Source organism: Mobula hypostoma, chromosome 22 (genome assembly GCF_963921235.1).
Source record: "Mobula hypostoma chromosome 22, sMobHyp1.1, whole genome shotgun sequence".
NCBI lineage: Eukaryota > Metazoa > Chordata > Chondrichthyes > Myliobatiformes > Myliobatidae > Mobula > Mobula hypostoma.
In genome coordinates this window covers 59461035-59478534 of record NC_086118.1, presented here as the reverse complement: position 1 = coordinate 59478534, position 17500 = coordinate 59461035, and the positions used below count along the sequence as shown (strand labels likewise).

Genomic DNA, 17500 nt, shown 5'->3' with positions numbered 1-17500 from the left:
AATATTGTGATTTGACCCACATCCACTGACAGCTTGATCCACACTCTCACCTTCCTCTGTGTGAAGAAGCTCCCCCCTCCGGAGCTCCTTAAATACTTCACCTTTCATCCTTAACCTATGACCTCTAGTTGTAGTCGCACTCAACCTCTGGAGAAAACCTGCTTGTGTTTACCTTATCTATACTCCTCACAGTTTTATATACAGTACCTCCAATCAAATTTCTCCTCGTCCTCCTATGGTCCAGGGAATGGCCTATTCAACCTTTCCCTGTAATGCAGGTCCTCATGACCCAGTAACATAATTGTAATTTTTTCCTGCACCCTTTTAACGTTAACCCCATTCTCCCACTTTCTGCCATAATACTTAATCCCCTTACACCCCAAGAACGTAAAAATCTCTTGCCTTAAATAGGCTTGGGCTCCACAGCCCTCTATTGCAACAAATTCCACAGATTTACCATGGTCTGGCTGAAGAAGTTCTTCCTCATCTCAGTTTTAAAGGGATGTCCCTTTATTCTGACGTTCTGCCCTATTGATATCTTCCCTGTAGGTAGGTGACCAGAACTGCACACAATACTCCAAATTTGGTCTCGCCAGTGTCTTATACAACTTCAACATAACATCCCAACTTCTGTACTAAATACTCTGATTTATGAAGGCCAATGTCAAAAATCTCCCTTTACGACCCTATCCTACCTACCTATGACACCACTTTCAAGGAATATCGGACCAGTATTTCCAGATCCCTCTGTTCTACCACACACCGAGTAATGTTCATTGCTTCATCTTTCTATCTGCCACACTACTACATCGGGCTCCATCCGCCCTCCAGAACAGCTTAAACTTTCCCAAGTAGCACGAGCAAATTCTGCACAAGACTATTCTCCCTCCACTTTGCAGCGCATCTCTCCTGTACAGGTCACCTCTGCACCAGCAGAAATCCCAATGGTCTAAGAAGTTGAAGCCCTGCGGCCTGCACCAGTCCCATCTTCCCGCTCCTCTCCTCACTGGCATTTGGAACAGGGATGAATCCAGAGATTACAACTCCACAGGTCCTGCTTTTTAACCTCTGTCCTAACTCCCATTTAGGACTGAGATGAGAAAAAAAATGCCTTCACTAGTAGTTGTGAATCTTTGGAATTCCTCTACCACAACCAGAGACTGAGTAATCTCTGATACTACAAGATCCAAGGCTGCGCTTGTACAGTTCCGTGTTGTGTGGGGAGAGTGCTGAAAATGGCACTAGGGTTAACCGTCAGCTGCCAATTCACATGTGTCAGAGCAGGCTCAAAGGTACACTTCCATTCCTTTAATCTTTCAGGATGCCTTCGATAACGTTTTAGAGGGTGCGGAGGAGATTTACCAGAATTATGCCTAGATTAGAGAACATGTTTTATGAGGCTAGATTGAGTGAATTTGGGCTTTTCTCTCTGGGACAAAGGAGGATGAGAAGTGAATTGATAGAAGTGTACAAGATGATAAGAGACACAGAGGGTGGACAGCCAGTGCATTTATCCCAGGATGGAAACGGTTAATATGAAAAGGCATAAATTTAAAGTGACTGCTAGAAAGTATAAGGGGAATGTCAGAGGTAGGTTTTTTTACACAGAGAGTGGTGGGTGTGTAGAACACCCTGCCAGGGTGGTTGTAGAGGCAGATACATTAGGAATGTTTAATAATCTCTTTTATAGGCACATGGATGATAGAAAAGTGGAGGGCTATGTGGGAGGGAAGGGTTAGATTGATCTTAGGATAAATTAAAGAGTTGGCACAACATCATGGGCCAAAGGGCCTGTACTGTGCTATATTATGTAACATGCCACATGAGGTGATTAAGCAAAATTAAGAGTATATGGGATGAGGGATGAAATACTGTTGTGATGGGCTTCACTAAAATCAGGCTAGTAGCAGTGCCCTACTGACATAAATAACTCAAGCTATAGATAAGCTTTTGAACATATTGTGGGGGAGGGGAAATTAGAAGCTAAAGAAAATAGGACAAAGAAATAGAACAGCAAATATTACAAATTTTCTTATGGGACAATATGAAGTTAAATCTGTGACAGACTTAAGAATAAACTTGAGACAGAGAGAAGGTAACCTTGTGTTTTTGACCCTGCCTGAACCCACTGCCTGCACCTTATTTCCACCCTCTCTCCCTGGTTAATGTCTGGAGTTGACCCAGAAACGGGTGACCTTGGTGCCCTATTTAACACCAAGTTTCAGACCTTACACTCTCAACATGCTGAAGGAACTCAGCACTCCATGGAAACGATCAGTCAATGTTTCGGGCCCGAACCCTTACACTCTAACCATTCCGAACATCCCCATTGTTTTCTTTAATAGCAATGTTTGCTTTGTATCTTTTAAATCAGTGCAGACTGCCCCAGAATCTAAGGTATTTTGGAAAATAGTTACAAATACATCCACTATCTCTGCAGTCAGTTCTTCAAGAGACTAAAGATGCAGCAATCCGGGCCCTTTAAACTTGCATACCAGCAGCGCCATCTTTAATTTCACAACCACTAATCCTCGCTTTCAGTATTATAAAATATATATTTGATGCCTCAAACATTTTTTAATTTCCCTTTGTAACTTCATTTATTATTGCCCCCATGGGAACCACGTTCATCAGGGAATTCCCCACCCTTCACAAAAGTGCAGTAGCTCAATTTTTTTTTGCTAATTCACTATAACCCACAATCTCTTACTTTTTCCAAAATATTATACTAAACATTATATCATACAAATCCTTTTTCCTTTTCCTATTACATCACCAATCCTCAGGTATCTACACAGACGACTTTTAACCTGGCCTCAACCTCCTGTGTTAGCCAGAATACAGAGAAAAGTGATGGGGCAGATTTCTTCATCACTGGTCCGTAGCCCTTCTCTCAGTGAGGAAGGATCAGGCTGTCCTGGTGACACCCCTGTAAACATTTCAGATTGATGAGGTCAGAAATGATAGGATCATCAATGATCCAAACAGAAACACATTGTTTCTAATCCCAGGGTCACTGAGTGGTGTAGGGGAGCAGATCACCTCAGATCTCCCCCACTCCTCCACCCCACAGGGTTACTGGGTGGTGATGGGAAGCAGATCTCCCCCACCCTTCCACTCCCAGGGTCACTGGGTGGTGATGGGGAGCAGATTACCTCAGATCTCCCCCATTCCTCCACCCCACAGGGTTACTGGGTGGTGATGGGGAGCAGATCACCTCAGATCTCCCCCACTCCTCCACCCCACAGGGTTACTGGGTGCTGATGGGAAACCGATCTCCTCCACCCCACCCCACAGGGTTACTGGGTGGTGATGGGAAGCAGATCTCCCCCACCCTTCCACTCCCAGGGTCACTGGGTGGTGATGGGGAGCAGATTACCTCAGATCTCCCCCACTGCTCCAACCCACAGGGTTACTGGGTGGTGATGGGGAGCAGATCACCTCAGATCTCCCCCACTCCTCCACCCCACAGGGTTACTGGGTGCTGATGGGAAACAGTTCTCCCCCACCCCACCCCACAGGGTTACTGGGTGGTGATGGGAAGCAGATCTCCCCCACCCTTCCACTCCCAGGGTCACTGGGTGGTGATGGGGAGCAGATTACCTCAGATCTCCCCCACTCCTCCACCCCACAGGGTTACTGGGTGGTGATGGGGAGCAGATCACCTCAGATCTCCCCCACTCCTCCACCCCACAGGGTTACTCGGTGGCGATGGGAAGCAGATCTCCCCCACCCTCCCACTCCCAGGGTTACTAGGTGGTGATGGGGAGGAGGAACCTTGTCCGATTCTCCCCTCCCTCCAAGCCCGGGGTCACTAGACAGTCATGGAGTGAAGGAACCTTAGCAGAACTCCCACTCCCTCCAGTCCTGGGGTCACTGGGCAGTGGTGGAGAATGGGCCTTGTCCCTGCATCGCGTCGGGTATTTGAGCAAGGCCTCGGCCTACCCTTGACCCCAGAGGTTTCGACGATCTGCATCCAGAAACATTCCCTCTCGTTCCCCACCTTCTCCCGGGAACAGCGGTGCGCGAAGACGGCCGGTTGCTCAGCCCTCACTCTCGCCCGGGGACCCACGCACCACGCCGCGCAGTCTGACGCACGACCGCCCGCATGCCCAGGGGGCTCGGCGGAGCAAGAGGCGCCCCCGCTGCTCTCACCCTCACCACCCCGAGCCCCGGGCTCGGCGTCCCGACGTCCCCTCTGTACCGGCAGAGACACTGCGGGCGCAGCGCCGGCCGAAGCCCGGTGAGGTAACCCGGGATGGGGTGAAGGCAAATGCCGCAGAGTGACATTGTTTCCGCAGGACTGTGGAGGTGGGCTCCGTTGCTGTGTTTGATAAGCGAGCGGGAATGTCCCTGACCTTCAGTGTTCGTCCGTCGTCGGCGTCGATGAGGACCTCGACGCCATGATGGCGCCGAGACTAGCGCGCAATTTGGATTTAAGTGAGGGAGAGTTGTGCAGCGTCAGCCTCACTTTCTCTTTCCAATTCCCTCTGGATCCTGTGGCAAGACGGCTGGAGATGGGACTAGGCGCAGTGGATGACCGGGACGGCTTCTGTGTCTTGTCCTACCCCACACGTTCCACGACGCTTGCAGAGACCGCCTTCTTGACCGTGGGACCTTTCATTGGTCTCGTCCGCTCAGTCCGCCGGAGTCTGTCTTAACATGCTGGGATAGACTTCTCCCTGTCTCACCGAGGGTCTGAGACTCGCCGGCTACCCTCACCTGGTTTAGCCGGCTTGTCGAAGCCGTTGCCCGGGGTGTGGCCGCTGTCGCATGCAAACAGCTACGGGGAGCCACAGGTGAGAGCTGAGTGCCAGATGGGTCCCTGACCTGGATCACAGGAACAGGCCATTCGACCCACCACACGGAATACTGTATGTCAAATCATGGTTCACATTGCTGAGATAGCCTTTTCATTTCAGCTTTGCTTAATTACATGGATATTACTTCCCAGCACCCTCTCATGTCAAAGTCAAGATGTCTCAGAGCTGCAGCTGAAGATTCTCAAGAGGGAGGGTGAGCTGCCAGAGGTCATGGTGCACATTGGCACCAGTGACATAGGTAGAAAGTGGAAGAGATCCTGCGCAGTGTGTAAAGGGAGTTAGGGAAAAGGTTGAAGAGCAGGACCTTCAAGGTTGTAATCTCTGGAATACTCCCAGTACCACGTGCTAGTCAGGGCAGGAGCATGATGATAGTTACAGATGAATGGGTGGCTGAGGAACTGCTGTTGGGCAAGGTTTCAGATTTCTGGATTATTGGGAACTTTTCTAGGGAAGGTATGACCTGCAAAAAAAAGAGATAGGTTACACCTGAACCCAAGGGAGACCAATATCCTTGCAGGCAGGTTTGCTAGAGCTTTTGGGGAGGGTTTAAACTAATTTGGCAGGGGAATGGGAATGGAGTGATGGGGCAATTGGTATGCAAGTCATTGCATTGTGTAGTGAGACTGTTAGGAAGGACAGGGAGGTGATGGGGCAAAATTGCAGTCAATGAGATGTGTTGAAGTGTAACATGGAGGCAAACTTGATAAGGTGATAAATACAGTACTGAAGGTGTTATATTTGAATGAGCACAATATACAGAATGAGGTAGATGATCTTGTAGCACAGTTATTGGCATGTATCATGTGAATTGTGGCTGAAAGATCATAGCTGGGAGCTTAACATCCAAGGGTACACATTATATCGAAAGGATAGATGGGTAGGCAGAGGGGGTGGGGTAGCTCTGTTGGAAAAAAATGAAATGAAACCCTTAGAAAGAGATGACAAAGGATCAGAAGATGTAGAATCCTTGTGGGCAGAGTTACAAAACATGAAGGGTAACAAGATCCTGATACAGATTATAAAACAGTAGCCAGTATAATTTACAACGAGAGATGAAAAAGTCATTGTAATAAGGGCAATATTATGATAGTGATAGGGGATTTCAATATGCAGGTAGATTGGGAAAATCAGGTTTTTGCTGGATCATAAGAGTGGGAACTTGTAGAATGCCCCCAAAGTGGCTTTTTAGAGCAGCTTGTGGTTGAGCCCACTTGGGGAAAGGCAATTCTGTTTGGGGTGTTGTGTAATGAACCAGATTTGATTAGAGAGCTTAAGGTAAAGGAAGTGTTAGGAGACAATGGTCATAAAATCATCGAATTCCTGCAGTTTGAGAGGAAGAAGATAAAATCAAAAGTGTCAATATTACAGTGGAGTAAAGGGAATTACAGAGACATGAGAGAGATGCTGGCCAAAGATAATTTGAAGGGGACATTATCAGGATAATGGCAGAGCAGCAATGGCTGGAGTTTCTGAGCAATTCAGAAGGCACGGTATAGCTACATTCCAAAGATGAAGAAGTATTCAAAAGGGAGGATGAGGCAACTATGGCATAGACAAAGGGAGCATAAAAGGAAAAAAGAGTGTACGGTATAGCAAAATTAGAGGGAAATGAGACGATTAGAAAGATTTTAAAAATCTATAGAATGCGTCTAAAAAGCCATAAGGAGAGAAAAGACGGAATATGAAGGTAAGATAGCCAATAATAGAAAGGTTACCAAAAGTTGCCTTTTTTTGAGATATATAAAGAGTAAAACAAAGGTGAAGCTGATGGACCCCTTTGTCAGTCCGGTGAAGCCTATGGACCCCTTTGGCAGTCCAGTGAAGCCAATGGGCCCCTTTGGCAGTCCGGTGAAGCCTATGGACCCCTTTGTCAGTCCGGTGAAGCCTATGGACCCCTTTGTCAGTCCGGTGAAGCCTATAGACCCTTTTGTTGGTCTGGTGAAGCCAATGGACCTCTTTGTCAGTCCGGTGAAGCCTATGGATCCCTTTGTCAATCCAGTAAAGCCTATGGGCCCCGTTGTCAGTCCGGTGAAGCCTATAGACCCTTTTGTTGGTCTGGTGAAGCCTATGGGCCCCTTTGTCAGTCTGGTGAAGCCTATGGATCCCTTTGTCAATCCAGTAAAGCCTGTGGGCCCCTTTGTCAGTCCGGTGAAGCCTATGGACCCCTTTGTCAGTCCAGTAAAACCTGTGGACCCTTTTGTCAGTCCGGTGAAGCCTATGGACTCTTCTCAGAATAATGTATTTGAATATATGAAATAAAATACATAGTGTTATAAAATAAACGAATTATAGTGAAATACATTTATCAAAATATTAAAAACATATATTTGTGATATAATAATGTATGTGCTTCTTTATTGACACATTAAATAACAAGACTATGCATTTTAAAATAGGCATGTTAAAACTGAATATTTTTTAAAGGACATATCAGTGTCAAGGCAGTAGTTGCTTAGCTTGAATAAGAACATTAAAGTGTGGGGTTGTCTTTGATAAAACAACACACTTGTCATGTTGGATACCCAATTGATTCTGATTTTTTGTTTTAATGGTTGAAAGTGTTAAAAATCCTGATTCACAAAGATATGTGCAAATGGAATTAAAGCTTTCATACCTCACTTGGGATGGACTTCTCTGAAGGAACATCAGAAATCTCCAAGGCTTTTTGAATTAAGCTCCAATTGTAGGAAGTTTTTTGTCCTGAGGTCAACATCTTTGATACGGTTTACATCAGGAAGGACTGCAGATCCTTGGTTCAACTTTAATTTCATCAAAATGAAAATAACTTTTGAAAGAGTTATGAAGTGTTTCCAGGTGTTCACAGGTGTTTCTCTTCAAAGAAATTGTCTCTCAATTCCATCTTGGTAAAGCACTTCCTCCATCATTTGAAAGTTTGCAAAGATGTCAGCCTCTACTCTCTTCTTCCATATCAGCAGCTTAGCCAAAAAAGTTTGTAATTTTTCAGTAGAATGCATTATGGTGACTTTAGGACCTTGAATTCAAAAATTTATTTCATTCACATGGTAAAAAATGTCAACCTTGTAAGCCAACCCATGAATACAGCCGATTGTTTTTCAAATTGTGCCAAGAGTGGGTTCTGTCCTTAGTTCGAGCAAGCACTTCAATACTTGTCCTCTTGAAACCCAGCGAACTTCCTTGTGGTAGAGAAACACTTCATATTCTGCACCCATTTCTTGTCAAGGTCTTTTAAAATGTGATTATTCAGAAAACTGCTTCTAAGAAAGATGTTGACTTTTATACCCGTTGACAAAACTTCTTTCAGGGTTGTTGGAAGAGTTGTTTGTCACCAATGCATGTCTTTGTAAAGACGATGAGTGACAATGATGTGAGGAGTTTCCTTTTTCTCTAAAGTGGCAAAACCAGATGTATTACCAAGCATTGCAGGAATTCCAACTGTGTCAAAGTATGAGGTTTTTCTTTCCAGTCAAAGTTTTATTTGGCAAAAAAATTTACCTTTTCCAAGATGGACTCACAAAATAAGAGTTTCTCTTTGGTGGCATCAGCATGAGCATAACGAACAAAAACAAGGAGCTAACTACGTTGAGAGATGTCTGTAATTTCATCCAGTTGCACACTGAATGGGAACTGCAAGGCTGCCAATTCCTCAATGACCTGCTTCAAAATGTTAAAAGAAATATCAACTATTCTAGAACGTATCACACTATTTGATAAGGGAACCGCTTCCAGATTTTTTCCTTTGTTCCAGTTGTTATGTACCCCATAACTGGGTTGCCAAACCAGCAGAAATGGAACACTCGTTGGAGTCTGTGATTACTAGGAACTAATAAAGTTTTATTAAAGAAATAAGTAATACAGTACACTAATCGCAAGGATATAAATATAACAGGTTAGCAATGATAATACACACATATACACAGAAATAGGGTAATAGGAATCAACCAAGCTCTATCGCAGTCTAGAGGTAAAATGATCAGTCTTAAGTGAAGCAGAGTTCAGTTCAGTTTAGCGCAGTTCGAAGTAATCGCTGTTGTTGTACCGTTGGGGGGGGGGAGAGAGTGAGAGATGCAGTTGGTTTCGGGCAGATCTTTTGATGTCTTCTGATCCCGCTGTGGTCACCAACTGTGACCCCTCCGTTCCGGATACGATCGTTCTTCCGCAGTGAACCCAGCACCCAGGCAAGGGTGGACACACACCCCAGGTTCCCACCGATTGTACCTTTACACCCTGCGAGCCTTTGACCAATTCCCGCGAACCGATCCTCCAAACTCACACCAACTTGTGGGGGCACACTGCTCTTTCCAGGGTCTCATGGCTGTTGTGCCTTAGCAAACCTGCTCTTTTTATCCGCCTGCTGCGTTATCGCCTGTCCATCAAACTTCAAACAGTTCAGGTTAAAAGCAAACGGTCTGTCAATATCTGAATTGTGTTTTTTTTCTCGTTAATCTCTCTCTTCTGTCTTATTAGCATTTTGAATGTTTCTCCATTGTCTTCTGTTATCTCTCTCATTAGCATCATCCGTCCGGTAGTTCTGCTTGGCATCACACATGACACCCCCACCCTTAAAAGGATTTTTACTGGGGTAAAAATTATGGGCATGAATGCACATTATAAGATACACACTAATATACAGGTAGTCATCAGCTATTCGGCTAATACAGAGAACTTTAAATTTTAGCACCTTGACAGACGAATCAGCAATCACATTGTCAGTTCCTTTTATATGTTTTATCTTAATATCAAATTCCTGTAATACCAGGCTCCAACTTAATAAGCGTTTGTTTTTATCCTTCATTGTGGCCAAAAACACTAATGGATTGTGATCAGTGTAAATTATCAGTGGTTTCTGTGCCGGACAAATATAAACCTCAAAATGTTGTAATGCCAGTATGATTGCCAGTAATTCCTTCTCCACAGTGGAATAATTTCTCTGATGGACATTAAACTTCTTAGAAAAATAAGCCACTGGGTGGTCAATCTCCTCTTTGTCTGTCTGCAACAGCACCGTCCCGGCAGCTTCGTCGCTAGCATCTGTTGCCAGGGAGAAGGGTTTTGAAAAGTCAGGCGCATTCAATACAGGGTGGTGACACAGAATCGCCTTCAGACTCTCGAAGGCTTGTTGACAGGTCGTTCCACACAAACTTCGCATTTTTCGGCAAGAGCTTAGTAAGAGGGAGAGTGATATCCGCAAAGTTTTTTGCAAAACTTCCGATAGTACTCCACCATCCCCAAGAACCTTCTCAGGGCTCTCTTGTCCGTCGGGATGGGAACTTCAGAGATCGCCTGCACCTTAGCCTGCATTGGTGCCAGCTGCCCCTGTCCTACCACATACCCCAGATAAGTGACCTTAACGTGGCCAAACTCACTTTACATGAGTGTCAGGTTGGCTTCAGACAACCGTTAAACAGTTCCTCTACTGCCACAATGTGCTCCTCCCACGTGTCACTCCAGACCACTAAATCGTCAATATACGCTTCTGCGTTCTTTAACCTTTTTATCACTGAATTAATCATCCTTTGGAAGGTCCCTGGGGCGTTCTTCATGCCAAAAGGTAAAACATTATACTCGTATAACCCGGATGGAATGACAAATGCTGAGATTTCTCTACCCCGGTCGGTTAAAGGAACGCACCAGTACCCTTCCAGCAAATCAATCTTTGTGATGTACTTAGCTCTCCCCACTTTATCGATGCAATCGTCTACCCTTGGGATGGGGTAAGCACCAGTTTTTGTGATGGTGTTCACCTTTCTGTTATCTGTACAGAATCGTATGCTCCCATTGGGTTTCGGGACAACCACACAGGGAGAAGCCCATTCCGATTTGGATGGCCTAATAATCCCTGTGGCTAGCATGTGTTCAATTTCTTTCTCCACTAGCTTGCCCTTCTCCAAGTTCATCCTACAGGGATGTTGCTTAATAGACTGATCTGATGTAACGACAACATCATGTACCGTCCCCTTGCATCACCTCGGGACATCCGGACATACATCTGTATGCCGGTTAATTAGTTTTATCGGTGGCTCGCTCTGTTCAGTGGTTAAGTGAGAGACCTTATCAGCAAAGTTGGCCAAAACAATAGAGTTCTCCAATCTGGTCGACACCATATTTATCTTTTCAAGATGGGTTTTCCCCTTATCATTTGGCACCCCAGCCTCATTTATTTTTGTGATAACACCAACTAGATCTGCTTTCTTATTGTGGTAAGCTTTTAACATATTAATATGCATTAACTGTGTCAGCTTACGTCTACAATACTCAATAATATCCTTCCTCATGTTCAGCCAGTAAAACTCTTTCATAATTCTATCAACTGTTTTCCTCACCCCAAAATATCCACCAACGGGTATCTTGTGGGCCAGGTTAAAAATCTCGTCCCTATAAATTTTCGGCACTACCACCTGGTGTACCACCCCCTACTCCTCATCTGCAGGCACGGTATTTGGTCTCCACTTCCTCATCAGTACTCCTTCCTTCACATAATAGCCCACTGGTTCCCTTTTTATTTCTGCTTCGGAGAGAGCTGTCTCCGTCAAAACCATCAGCTCCTCGTCTCGTTCCTGTGCCTGCATAAATTCCTTCCTCGCTAATGATAAATCTACCTCAACTCCCTCACTTCCTTCCGCTCCACTATGCTCCTTCTTCTCACTTTCTAACCCCCCCGGTACAAGGCTGGTAAAAACGTCTCAGCCAAATCTACGTTCGCTTCGGCAGCCTTTCTCGACATGCCTCAAGTTACTGCGCAAACGGGATAAACCTGTGAGTCCATGGGCGGGTCCTCAGTACTGGCAGGCTTGCTCATCAGCTTTACTGCTGGGTACACATCTCCAGCTGCAAGGTCGTTACCGAGTAAGACCTCCACGTCTTCCATCGGTAATTCGGGCCTCACCCCTATCGTGACCGGTCCAGAGACCAAATCACTTTTTAGGTGTATCTGGTGCAAAGGTACTGCTTCAGTCCCTTTCCCAATGCCTTTTATCACACTGACCTCCCCAGTCTCGGTCTCTGCACTAAAGTCTAACACCCTCCTTAAGATCAATGACTGACAAGCCCCAGTGTCTCTCCAGATCCGTACTGGAACTGGGGTTTACCCCTCCCTCATCAAAACCAATCCGGCTGAAATAAACTTCTCGTGCCCTTCTTGAACTCTATCAGACCTCTTCTCCCCTAGCAGATTGTTTGCCGGCTCAATACAGCCAGTCGGAGTCGTCGTTTTTCCTTTCCCCGTCTCCTTCTTTGGGGCGAAACACCTGGACGCAATGTGACCAGCTTTCCCACAATTATAGCATATGAAACCAGGAGACTTCCTACCAAACTGCTTCCTGTCTTCCTTATCCTTCTCTCTAGTCCCTGGCTTATTTTCTGGCTTTTCCGGCGGACTTTCTCTGCCCTCTCGACTACCCTTCTGGTAGCTCTTACTCGGGGTAAACTTTGCTTTGTGTGTTAACGCGTACTCATCCGCTAACTTAGCAGTTGTGGCTAAGGTTTTTGCCTCTTTCTCATCTAGATAGGGCCTCATACCTTCAGGGACACAACCTTTAAATTGCTCAATCAGTATTAGCTGTAGCAGTCTGTCATAATTCCCAGTGACCCCTTTCAAGTCGCACCAACTCTCACAATACATCTGCATCTCACTGGCAAACTCTAAATACGTCAGGCCCCACTGCTTCCTCACATTCCGGAACCTTTGCCGGTATGCCTCCGGGACCAACTCATAAATCCTGAGTCTAGCCTCTTTCACCACATCATACCTCTGGGCATCTTCTGCTGACAATGCTGAGTAAGCTTGTTGAGCCTTCCCCTTAAGTACGCTCTGAAGCAAAACAGCCCACTTATCCCTCGGCCAGTCCTGACTTGCAGCGACTTTTTCAAAATGTAGAAAGTACCAATCAACATCGGCCTCCTCAGATGGGGGAATCAACCTAACCTCCTGGGTCGCCCTGAACCCTCCACCTTGGTTCGGCATTTGGCCCCTCTCTAGCGCCATCCTTAACTTCTCCAGCTCAAACTCCCTTTCCTTCTCTCTCTCTTCTTGTTCTAACTGCTTTATTCTCTCTTCCCGTTCTAACTGCCTTACTCTCTCTTCCCATTCTAACTGCTTCTCTTCTCGTTCTAATTGCTTTACTCATAACTCGTGCTCGAATCTTAACTTTTCCATCTGCAGCTGCACTGCCTCTCCACCAGGTTTGCTCATAGACACCACCTCCAGCTCTCCGTGGGGAAACACACCTTTAGATACATAATGCTCAACGATAGCTCTGTGTATCTCCTCTCTCCTCATTGTCGGCTTCCCTTTAAAAAGATTCAACCGTTTGACAACAGTTGCCAATTCTGATTTCCTGGCATCCTCTAATGCTTCCAAGGTTGGCGCGAAATTCCTCAATCTCCATTTCTGCTGTTTGCCCTTTTTTTTCCTTCAGGAATTTTAACCCAATCAATTTACCCAGTCCCAATTTTGGCGTTCAAAATCCCAGACGAAATCCCCACTTATGTTACGTACCCCGTAACTGGGTTGCCAAACCAGCAGAAATGGAACACTCGTTGGAGTCTGTGATTACTAGGAACTAATAAAGTTTTATTAAAGAAATAAGTAATACAGTACACTAATCGCAAGGATATAAATATAACAGGTTAGCAACGATAATACACACATATACACAGAAATAGGGTAATAGGAATCAACCAAGCTCTATCGCAGTCTAGGGGTAAAGTGATCAGTCTTAAGTGAAGCAGAGTTCAGTTCAGTTTAGTGCAGTTCGAAGTAATCGCTGTTGTTGTACCGTTGGGGGGGGGGGAGAGAGTGAGAGATGCAGTTGGTTTCGGGCAGATCTTTTGATGTCTTCTGATCCCGCTGTGGTCACCAACTGTGACCCCTCCGTTCCGGATACGATCGTTCTTCCGCAGTGAACCCAGCACCCAGGCAAGGGTGGACACACACCCCAGGTTCCCACCGATTGTACCTTTACACCCTGCGAGCCTTTGACCAATTCCCGCGAACCGATCCTCCAAACTCACACCAACTTGTGGGGGCACACTGCTCTTTCCAGGGTCTCATGGCTGTTGTGCCTTAGCAAACCTGCTCTTTTTATCCGCCTGCTGCGTTATCACCTGTCCATCAAACTTCAAACAGTTCAGGTTCAAAGCAAACGGTCTGTCAATATCTGAATTGTGTTTTTTTTCTCGTTAATCTCTCTCTCTTCTCTCTTATTAGCATTTTGAATGTTTCTCCATTGTCTTCCGTTATCTCTCTCATTAGCATCATCCGTCCGCTAGCTCTGCTTGGCGTCACACATGACACAGTCCACAAACCAGCTCGACTATTTCCAGAGCACATGGCTTTACTGAAGTCTCTCCATTTGTGTAAGGCTTCTTTTGTTTGGCAATCTGGTAAGCAACTCTATAGGAAGCTTCAAGAAAAGGTTTTTGTGATGAAACGTAGAAAGTCCACAGCACAATACAGGCCCTTCGACCCACAATGCTGTGCGGAACATGTACTTACTTTAGAAATTACCTCGGGTTACCCATAGCCCTCTATTTTTCTAGGCTCCATGTATCTATCCAGGAGCCTCTTAAAAGACCCTGTCGTATCTGTCTCCACCACCGTCGCTGGCAGCCTGTTCCATGCACTCACCACTCTTTGCATAAAAAAACTTACCCCTGACATCTCCTCTGTACCTGCTTCCAAGCACCTTAAAACTGTGTTCTCTCGTGTTAGCCATTTCAGCCCTGGGAGAAAGCCTCTGACTATCCACACGATCAATGCCTCTCATCATCTTATACACCTCTATCAGGTCACCTCTAATCCTCCGCGCTCCAAGGAGAAAAGGCCAAGTTCATTCAACCAGGTGATTGCACCAATATGTTAGGCCCAGCATAGATCTTCAGAGATGTTGACACCCAGGGACATGAAGCTACTCACCCTTCTCGCTCTGACCTCTCAATGAGCCTGGTATGCGTTCTCCCAACTTCCCCTTCCTGAAGTCCACAATTAATTTTTTGGTCTAGCCAGTGCTGAGTATGAGGTTGTTGTTGCAAAACCACTCAACCAGCTGATCTCTATCTGGGATGGGAACCAAAACTCAAGCGGATAGAATCAGAGACGACAGGAAAATTTTTAATTGGGGAAGGGCAAATTATGAGGCTATAAGGCTAGAACTTGCAGGTGTGAATTGGGATGATGTTTTTGCAAGGAAATGTACTATGGACATGTGGTCGATGTTTGGAGATCTCTTGCAGGATGTTAGGGATAAATTTGTCCCGGTGAGGAAGATAAAGAATGGTAGGGTGAAGGAACCATGGGTGACAAGTGAGGTGGAAAATCTAGTCAGGTGGAAGAAGGCAGCATACATGAGGTTTAGGAAGCAAGGATCAGATGGGTCTATTGAGGAATATAGGGAAGCAAGAAAGGAGCTTAAGAAGGGGCTGAGAAGAGCAAGAAGGGGGCATGAGAAGGCCTTGGCGAGTAGGGTAAAGGAAAACCCCAAGGCATTCTTCAATTATGTGAAGAACAAAAGGATGACAGGAGTGAAGGTAGGACCAATTAGAGATAAAGGTGGGAAGATGTGCTTGGAGGCTGTGGAAGTGGGCGAGGTCCTCAATGAATACTTCTCTTCGGTATTCACCAATGAGAGGGAACTTGATGGTGAGGACAATATGAGTGAGGTTGATGTTCTGGAGCATGTTGATATTAAGGGAGAGGAGGTGTTGGAGTTGATAAAATACATTAGGACAGATAAGTCCCCGGGGCTTGATGGAATATTCACCAGTCTGCTCCATGAGACGAGGGAAGAGATTGCTCTCTGGCTAGGATCTTTATGTCCTCGTTGTCCACGGGAATGGTACCGGAGGATTGGAGGGAGGCGAATGTTGTCCCCTTGTTCATAAAAGGTAGTAGGGGTAGTCCGGGTAATTATAGACCAGTGAGCCTTACATCTGTGGTGGGAAAGCTGTTGGAAAAGATTCTTAGAGATGAGATCTGTGGGAATTTAGAGAATCATGGTCTGATCAGGGACAGTCAGCGTGGCTTTGTGAAGGGCAGATCGTGTCTAACAAGGCTGATAGAGTTCTTTGAGGAGGTGGCCAGGCATATAGATGAGGGTAGTGCAGTGGATGTGATCTATATGGATTTTAGTAAGGCATTTGACAAGATTCCACACGGTAGGCTTATTCAGAAAGTCAGAAGGCATGGGATCCAGGGAAGTTTGGCCAGGTGGATTCAGAATTGGCTTGCCTGCAGAAGGCAGAGGTCGTGGTAGAGGGAGTACATTCAGATTGGAGGGTTGTGACTAGTGGTGTCCCACAAGGATCTGTTCTGGGACCTCTACTTTTCGTGATTTTTATTAACGACCTGGATGTTGGGGTAGAAGGGTGGGTTGGCAAGTCTGCAGACAACACAAAAGTTGGTGGTGTTGTAGATAGTGTAGAGGATTGTCGAAGATTGCAGAGAGACATTGATAGGATGCAGAAGTGGGCTGAGAAGTGGCAGATGGAGTTCAACCCGGAGAAGTGTGAGGTGGTACACTTTGGAAGGACAAACTCCAAGGCAGAGTACAAAGTAAATGGCAGGATACTTGGTAGTGTGGAGGAGCAGAGGGATCTGGGGGTACATGTCCACAGATCCCTGAAAGTTGCCTCACAGGTAGATAGGGTAGTTGTGAGCTGTAGATGTTGAAAGACCTAAATTCTCTGCAATCTTGTGTTGAGAAATGTTCCTTTTGAACTAACTAACAATTCTCTCACGAATTTTGGCACATCCTTGCTTGCAAAGACTGAGTCTTTGATGGACGCTACTTTTATACCCAGTCATGATACCTCACCTGCTACCAATTAGCCTGCTTAATGTGGAGTCTTCCAAACCGGTGTTACTTGAATATTCTGTGCCGTTTTCAATCTTATTTTAACTCTGTCCCAACTTTTGTTGAGTGTGTTGCAGCCATCAAATTCTAAATTTGTGTATGTTTACAAAATACAATTAAGTTGGTCAGTAAAACTATTGAAAATCTTTTCTTTGTACTTTTGTCGGTTAAATAAAGGTTCACGTGAATTAACATATCACAGATTTTTGTTTTTATTGCATTTTGGAAAATATCCCAACTTTTCTGGAAATGGGGTTTGTAGTTCCAACGAGAGAGTGTGTGACACTATATCTGCAACTAGGAAATGAGACAGGGCAGGTGACAGAGGTTTGTGTAGGGGAACACTTTGCATCCAGTGATCACAATGACATTAGTTTCAAAGTAAGTATACAAAAAGATAGGTCTGGTCCACAGGTTGAAATTCTAATTGGGAGAAAGGGTAATTTTGATGGTATCAGAAATCATTTGGCAAGTGTAGAGAGTACAAAGCTTGTATGTGCCTGTCAGAATAAAAGGTGAAGAAAATAAGTGTAGGAAACCTTGATTTTCAAGAGATATTGAGGCTTTGGTAAGAAAAACCAGGAGGTGCAGAGCAGGTACAGGCAGGGAGGAACAAATGAGGAACTTAATGAGAATACGAAATGTAAGAAAATATTTACGAAAGAAATCAGGAGGGCTAAAAGAAGGCATGAGGTCACCATAGCAGACACCGTGAAAGAGAATCCCAAGGGATTCTACAGATATTATTAAGGGCAAAAGGATTGCAAGGAAGAAAATTGGTCCTCTGGAAAATCAGAATGGTAATTCATGTGTGGAGCTGCTGCTGGGTTTTTTTGCATCTGTATT

At 45.3% G+C, this 17500-nt stretch overlaps 1 protein-coding gene across 1 annotated transcript in view; it reads right to left on the bottom strand.

Annotated features, from left to right (window-relative positions):
- The window catches only part of LOC134336452 (ras-associating and dilute domain-containing protein-like), a 154286-nt gene extending 149575 nt beyond the window's left edge, over nucleotides 1–4711 (bottom strand). The window contains exon 1 of the mRNA XM_063030698.1: nucleotides 4359–4711. The gene's annotated coding sequence lies outside the window, so the exon portion shown is untranslated. The remainder of the gene's footprint in view (nucleotides 1–4358) is intronic.
- Between the last annotated feature and the right edge of the window lie 12789 nt (nucleotides 4712–17500).